The sequence below is a fragment of the Ziziphus jujuba genome, chromosome 1 (genome assembly GCF_031755915.1).
Source record: "Ziziphus jujuba cultivar Dongzao chromosome 1, ASM3175591v1".
NCBI lineage: Eukaryota > Viridiplantae > Streptophyta > Magnoliopsida > Rosales > Rhamnaceae > Ziziphus > Ziziphus jujuba.
Window position 1 is genome coordinate 37,296,691 of NC_083379.1, and position 8,981 is coordinate 37,305,671.

Sequence of the window (8,981 nt, forward strand, 5' to 3'; positions counted from 1 at the left end):
AAAAGGTTGAATAGTCGCATGGGTTTCTAACAAGAAAATTAAAAACATTAAAAAAAAAAAAGAGAGAGTTTTATTGGGAAAAGAACACTGATTTCCTTCTCCAATTTCCTTGGACCCCGTTCCAATTCCTCATCCCATTCATTTTTTCCTTTTACCAGACCACCAACGCCACCATAAGTCATCCTTATCCTTCCCTCAATACTTGCGAGTTATCATCATTTCAAAGTTACAATAGCAATTTGTAAAGTCTTGATTATTTTTATTGTGATTAGAACGTAATCCATTTCTGCTTTTAAGCTTCGGCTTTGTGGGGAGGGTGGATGATGAAAATGAACAATCTATGGAAGGAGAATGTGCAGAGGGAAAGCTCAAACTTTGTAGATGGTGATTTATGACTTTTAAGTGGCAATTGACGTTTTCTATGAGAGACGGATTCTCAGATGAGAGAAAAGGGAAGCGAAAGAAGAGGAAAGGTGAGAAATCAGAGATGAGTAGCCATATCTAAGTTAGAATAACTGAGGAGATACAGTGTGTAGACGCAAACATGCTAGAAGAGAGAAGCAACTCCAACTTCTCATCGCATTCTTTTCTTGCCCTTTACCAAACCACCACCGCCACCATCACAGTTCCTTAAAACTTGTGGGTTATCGCCATGTCAGCTACCTTCGATAGCAATTGAAGATGGGAAGTTATATGGTTAATTTCCACCTTAATTAGCAAAATCTATTTCAAATGGTTGTTAATTAAGGTTTAATGGTTTGAAAATTTTATTTTATTTTATTTTTTGCTGAAAGTTTAATGGTTTGAAATCTTTATTTTATTTTATTTTTTGCTGAAAGTTTAATGGTTTGAAATATATTTAATGGTTTGAAATATGTGCATATATCCTCCTTCCCACAAAAATATAATATTTATTTTGTGAAGATTTAGCGCATATTTCTATTAATTTGTAAAATCTTGAATCATTTGTATTGTGAATAGGAAATAATCATTTTAATCTGTCTACATCTATTTTTGTGGTATTCATCGGAAAATAAAAAATAAAAAAATTATCTTCTTTTGTGGATGTATAACTTATCTACATCGATTGTTATTTAACTGGCAATCGATGTTTTCTATTGGTTGGAAAAAAAAAAAGGATTCCAAGCTTAAATCTAGCCGAGATTTTTTCACAATAAAAAATATTTTTTAATTATTTTAAACTTTTGGATAAATTTTAAAATAAAAATAAAATTCTGAAGATGAGATGATATTGTTTTTATTTTTAATAATATAAAATTTATTTTCAAAAAGTAATTAATTGTTTGATTAATTAAAGGCTAATTTAAGCTTACCATACAAGCTGATTTCATCTAAATGAGAACAGTTCAAAAGAATAAAGTAAAGCATTATTATGACTGATCATACCATATCTTTTGAAGTGACGTGAAAACAAGTTTTATTTTTTTTTATTTTTTTAAAGGAAATAAAAGATGCTTTAAAACCATTTGTCTTGTATTTGATTGAAGTGGCTGGTGATGGCTCGTCGTTTCCACTTGTGCTTTGTGATAGTTGACAAAGTTATTGTGTAACTCGTAGCCCAAAAAAAAAAAGAGTTAGTGTACCATGCGACATGTGGAAGCCACGACAAATTAGATTTGCTGCGAATTTAACAAAAGCCGACATATTTGGCATGTGAAATGAATGCAGAATACATACTAGTTTTTTTTATTTTTTTTTACGTATTTAATATATTTCAAATTAAAAAAATAACTATTTTAAAGGAAATAATCATTTCTATAGGAGGCATAATTATTTTTTAGAGGGTATCGCTCGTATTGTCCAATACAAATGTATATTTCATAATATATTTTAAATTTTAAAATATTATTTTATTTTATATTATCTTATTTATTTATAATATGGTTTTTTAATATTATATTTAATTATTTTTATTGTTATTATTTTTATTAATATTATTTTTGTTATTTATATTGTTATTATTATTTATTATAATTTTATTTATAATTATTTTCATTAGTATAGTCACTATTATTAATTGTTATGGGATTATTATTATTATTATTTTAATTATTAATGACTAATTATTATTATTTTAATTATTAATGACTTACTATTATTATTTTTAATTATTATTATTATTTATCATTATTATTATTATTAATATCATTATCGTTGTTGTTGTTACGTTGTTATTATTTTTATTATTCTTACTATTTTTTTATTATTATTATTTACCATTAATATTGTTGTTAATTATTATTGTGGCCGTTATTATTAATTATTGTAATTATTATTGTTGTTATTAATATTGTTAGTATTATTTATTTATTTACTATTATTATCATTATTATTTGTCAATATTTTTATTCTTATTATTATTATCAGTGTTGCAAATTATTATTATATTTATTATTATTATTATTATCATCATCATCATCATATGGTATCTTCGGACAGATATTACAGTCTACAGGCAAGAAAAATAGCAATCGGACGAGTATAATAGTCCTTAGGCAAATGGTAGCCTTGAGACAGATGAGATAGCCCTTGGACAAGTTATATTAATACTATTATTATTGTTAAAATGATTGCTATTATTATTATTATTGTTGTTAATGTGATGGTCGTTTTACCTTTCCATATTACGCATTAATATGTTTGTAAAACAACATTTGAAATGTATTTAAAATGCTTGGTATTAAGTGGGTGGTATGGGAGGATACGAATATTGAAAGATATATTTTTGTTTTTTACTTATTAGTTTATTTCTATCGTGTATATGTTTTTATATAGTTTGATATCGAAGTGCTGCAAATTGTGAAAATTATTATAGTAAGGTGAGAGGGATAAGGTGGTGCCATATAAGAGTGCATTTTTGTACAGGTAATTTTTGGAGCATATTCTACCATTAGGAGATATGCTGCCGGATTTTTCATAGGACGGTCCAATAAGGTTTTCTCTATAATCAGGACTTGTCTAGGATTTCAGGAAGGGATCTTAGATGGATCCTAACATCAACGTTCAAAATTGAAAGTATTAATTGTACCTTAAGGAAAAAAAAAATTAAACAAAGGAAAAGGAGGGGGCAGTGTAATTCATTGTTAATTAATTTTACTTCCCAATCAAATTAAATTAAAACTTGTACCACATTGTTTGCCAAATTTTGGTTATCAAATATGTGACAGTTTAATGGTTGACAAACTTATAATGCCCTAAAATTATGGAAGGTAAAACTAATAAAATAATGCAAAGTTATTTGATACAAAAATTTGGTTAATATATTTAGACACTCTAGAATTACCATTTAAAATTAGGGGAAACACAGCTGAATAATTATGGATACAATACTTATGAAGATGAACATCCATTTTAGGAAACTATTGGCTGTAGGGGTTTGCTTGATTTGTGGTGGGCAAAGGAAAGACTATAAGTAGATCATCTATACTAAGGCCTTGCTTGATACAACTTCTAATTTTATTTCTGCTTTTCTAAAAGTGTTTTCTTAAAAATTACACGTTTATAACTTTAGTTAGAAATTCTTTTAGAGAAAGCACTTTAAAAATTTATCCAAACATTTTCAAAAATAATTTTTTGAAAATTAATAACCCAAACAAAACCTAAACGGCCAATACAGTATTTAGGTCCATTGGACTTGAGAAAATCCATATTGAATCGCTGTGCGAAAAATCTAATCCCATTCCCAAACAGAACTGTTGGGTTTGTGTGAAGCCGAATTGCTTGTGATTAACCCGATCGATTTGGGTACTACAATTTGATTCCATGGCAACTGAATTTCTGTTTTAGGGTTTTTAACGAAATGCTTAGAATTTAACACATTTTTGCTACTGATGATTACAACTGATAAAATTAACTTGGAACAAATCAAAACATTAATGGAAGACTGATTAACTACTCACGAGACTAGTAATATTATAAAAAAAGCCTATTCAATGAATTGCTATGGGATGTTTAAGCAATAACTCAATTTGGTGTTTGAGCTTATGAGGATTTGTATAACAATCATCATCTTTGTACACAACATCTGTCACCCTTGTCAGATTCAAAATCCGCTCCAGAAGACCAAATGCTACACTGCCTCTGGTATTTGGCTTCTTCAGCAACTCCTGATTTATATCTTTCCAAGCATTTTCAACTTCTACAGCCAACATTTTATTTGCCTCTTCTTCCTCAATACCATGTTGTTTCATGCAACATTCTACAGCAGAAGCAACGTGTCCTCTCTTTTGCTCAAACTACAATGTCATATTTATATATAAGAAACAAATCAAGCATGAAACATTAGGAATTAGGAAATGCATTTTTCAAATTATTAATTTAGCTTACATTATGGGACACCATGTCATTCATTAGTCTACCAATAACTGATGAAGCTTTGATGATATTTGGTTTATTGCAGACCCAATCGAACACCTCTTTAGTAGCAATCTTACCCATCCCAAGAAATGAAAAGGTTATGATAACAAAATAAGTAGCACTCACTGCCGCTACTGACATGTATTCCTCAAATGTTGGGGTGTGCGCATCATGCAACCAACTGGCTTCAGTGAAATAGGCTTGGACTAGCTCTTCCACCTAAACTCATTAAAATCGAAGTTAGTTTAACATTATTATGCCAGACCTAACAATTTATCAGAGAAAAACAACAAAAAAATATAAATGTAAAAACTTTTAATTTACTCTCCCTTATGTAACATTTCATGTTTTCTTTTTTCATTTTTTTTTTTTTGAAAGATCAAGCATATATAAACGATTAAAGGCAACAATATTAATCAATTATTGAAGAGTTGAATGTAGAATGTTCAGGGGTGAAGAAGAAATGACTCACTGCCTCTTTTGCATAATGTACACAATATGATCTTCCTTCCTTTGTAGTGTGTTCCTCAATATCACTGTAAATATCTAAAATTGCTTGATATAGAAACTTCATATAATCTGGAAGGACATCAATGGCACTAATATCCCATCTGTGAACCAATGAACAAACAATCACAAAATTATCTTTAAGGAGATAAATTTCTTTGTTGGAAAGAAAGGAAGAAAAATCAAATAGGATTGAGCATAAAATTTAATAGAGCAGAAGTATTACATCAAAGAATTTCTAACCAAGATTTGAGCTAAAAGCTTGAATTAATGTAACCTTTTGATTTCTTGCGTAAAGAGCTTGAGTTCTTCATATGTTCCATGAGCATCATAGGTATCATCTATTGCGGATACCATAGTCATAATTTTGGTAGCTAACTCTCTTGCATGGGAATATTGGGGTTCAAAGTACTCTCCTAATATCCAAAAGTACAGTTCTACCACTCTGTCTCTTGCATAAGGCAGCTTTCTTGGAAAGTCCAAATTTTTCCACCACCTAACCCATATATTATAAATTAGGATGCTCTTTGATTGGAAACAGAATACGACATGCTAAGTATATATGATTTAGAAAGTTTCAATGCTTACCTTGTAATGTTGCTCACCTCCTGTTGATGCAACGCTTGTAAAACATTAAAATCTAACGCTGCCAACTTCAACAAAGTTGCATTGTGGAAATCTTCTTTGGGATAGAGAGAAACGTAGTGCCTTGTCTCTAACCTTGGTAAGTTTTTACGAATGGGTCGGTTCAGGGCAAATGTGACCTTTCCAAGAGGTGGGGGCTTATACTGCTCACCATTGACTCAAGATGAGTGGTAGTGGAAGCTATGGCTTCATCAAGAATTTCTTCCCCGCGTATACGAAGGTGTGCAGCCTCATACAAACTTAGCAAGCCTGACACATCAATGGCTAAGGATGCCTTAAAGTTTCCTTCTCCGTCCTTAAACTTGTTAAATACATCTGTCACAATGTGAATAAAAAAAGCTAGAGTTATGAATCTGTATGCTCCAAGCAATATATTTGGACATAGACACATTGAGACAGAGAGAATTACTACCACATGATATATAATAACCATGTTGCCTAAGCAAGCGAAACCAAAGAGCAATGGTATAAAGGTCATCGTGCTCTGTATCAACAACGCCATTAGAGTAGTCGTGGTGCATTTTTTCTAAGATTTCATCAATCTGATTCTCAAAATGGTAAGAAACTCCTAAACGTTGGATTGAATCAATCAACTCCAACTTTTGCAAAGGTTTCTTTTGAGAATCCATTAGCAATCCTTTCACTTCTTCCTTCAATTCTTCAACTTGTTGCCCCATTTTCTCAATTGATACCGTTCCCTATAGAGGCAAACAAATTGATTAATTAGTTGAAAGAAAAAATCATACTAATAGTAATAATAACAATAATTGTTTATCACAGGGCATGACAGAATGCCAGATTAATCATGTGCTAGTGTCCCAGATCAACATATATAGCCAATGCAAATTTATTATTTTGTCTCACCACTGACAAATAACAATATACTCCAATATTATCAAGTCCATATGAAAAGAGTAGAATAGGAAATAGTACTTATTGAGCAATAATATATATACCATGCAGCGAGTGAGGAAATAATCACCCCAAATGCTGGGCTGAAAATCTGCGGATGGACGTTCATTATTCTTGGTTAATAAAACAGGATCTTCTTGGAACGACATTTCTATAAGATTAATTTTGCAGATGGAAATAGGTGTATATAGTTGCTTTGGTTTTTTGGTGGGACTCAAAAGCTTATTGCAATTTACTCCTTTTATACAATTGAATTGATTGACCCAGCCAGCTGTTATTTCCAATCAAACGATTTACACTCAAATATTTTGAAATGTAGCATTATCTGTTGGTTTTTCCAAAAGAAGAATAAAATTGGTCTACAATCCTCTTAGAATTGAGATATATTAATCTATTTTGTGTTCTCTGTGGAACAACAATGCAGTAATCAGCATAAAGCGTGTGAGAAATTAAAGCTGTTTTGAGAATTCTAATCCTATAAAACTTTCCTGTTTTTCTCTCTTCTTGTCGCAATTGTTGAAAATAACGCGAAGCAAATTGAAAAAAGATAAGAAAGGAAATAAAACATCTTGAAATTTGTTTTGTCCTTTCATGGTTACTTATATGGACCGACCAATCTATATATAAGTCTAATAAGATGCCTGGTTAGCGGCGGCGTAAGAGTTTTAGAGTGAGAGGTTGTTGTTTTGGTGTTTCATTCCCTTATGAATTCTTTGAAAATCAACTGGAACACAGAGAGACTCCCAGTTCAAACAAACAATATTGTGCAGCCTTCTATGATTTATTATTATATTGCTATATTTTTTCAATTTTTTTTTTTTTTAAATTTTTGGGATGGCTGGTGCCAAATATAATGAAGGTTCCAATAGGAACCCCCAAGTGGCTTTACTTTTCTCAAAGATACAAAATTCCACAAAATAAGTTGGTAGATTGGTAAGCCTCGGTAAGCCTCTCAAATCTTCACTTTTGAAATCGTAGATTCCAGGCTGTCTCTCTTCCTTTTGAGTTTAGATGGCTGGTTTATGTAAAAGTAATATAAAAATAGGCAACTCATTGATAACAAATAACAACTACAGCATTTCAACCAAAATAATAATAATAATAATAACAAGGAAATCTGATTAAAAAAAAAACTATAGCATGGGAAAAGTGTGTTGGCCGAACGAAAGATTAGAAAACAGACTAATAGGTTAAGCCCAATCTATTAGGTTCTAGGTCCAATGGAATTGAGAGCCTCGCTCTGGGATTGCTTGTCGTCCGTTGTGTTAAACCCAAATTGCTACCTGTCTAATAATATCACTAACCAACCCAACCCCAACCCACAAGGGCCACAACAAACGTATGTCCCCCTCACATTTTAGATACTTGGCTCCTATATATTATTAGTTTCCATAATGATTACCATGAAAAGTTTGTAATTATCTATTAGATATTATTAAAACAGTTTTACATTTTTTTTTTTTGAATGGAAAACAGTTTTACATATTTGGCTCCCATATGTTATTAGTTTTCATAATTATCATAAAAGTTTGTAATTGTCTATTTGATATTATTAAAACAGTTGAAATAATAAATTAGTTGTCAAAGAAATCTATTGGTTTATTTAAATAGAGGTGACCAAATACTATAAATTATAATTTCTTATTTTAAATTAAACATTTTATAAGATACAAGACATGAAAGTATTTTACCATTACATTGACAAATAAGAAAATAAAAATCTATTACATTTTGTACATGGTTGCTAGCAACTTAGCATTTTATATTTTGCTTAAAAAAACAAAAACTTAGCATTTTATATAGTTTTTTTTTTTTAGTATTTTTCTCTTCCAACATATTTTCACTTATACCAATAAAATTAAGTAATTTAATTTTATGATTGTTTTATTTATTTTCAAGGAAAATACGAATATAGATAAAGAATATTTTATTTTTTAAAATAATTTGATTTTAAATATTAATTTTTCTTATAAAAAGTAATTTAATTTTCAGCCCCCACCCTTAAGTTAACATTCCTGACACTGCCCTTGTTTTCATACTTTTAGTTTTATATTTTTATATTATCAAAAAGTGTGAGAATATTTGCCAGTAAAAATTTTAAAACTATGTGAATAGGTGGATGATAATGAAAGAAAAATAAAAACATGAAGGGTGGTTTTCAATATTGTTTCCGTTATATGTGCTAAACTGATGATAAAATAGATGGGTATTTCTGTGAATTTATCCTATATATAGTTACATACAATTGAAGTATTAAACATAACAATGGGATTCAAGTTATAAAAAGGGGATAATATGTGGACATTACTAAAATTATTATGATGGATCTTTATTAAGAAAAAGAGATTTTTTTTTTTTATTAATAGAATAAAGGGATTTCCTCATTGGATTTTAAACCCAGGACTTACGAAACATCATAAGAAGATGTTGATGTACAAATAATAACATATGGAATAATACTATAGCTCTAGATTTTTTTTTTCCTGTCTCTGCATCTTTCCATCTTCTATATTGATTTAAAGTCATTTATTTATAACAAT

General features: G+C 29.8%; 1 pseudogene; it reads right to left on the reverse strand.

The window, feature by feature from the left end:
- Positions 1 to 3,839: 3,839 nt before the first annotated feature.
- On the reverse strand, positions 3,840 to 6,674 carry LOC107435183 ((-)-germacrene D synthase-like; annotated as a pseudogene).
- Between the last annotated feature and the right edge of the window lie 2,307 nt (positions 6,675 to 8,981).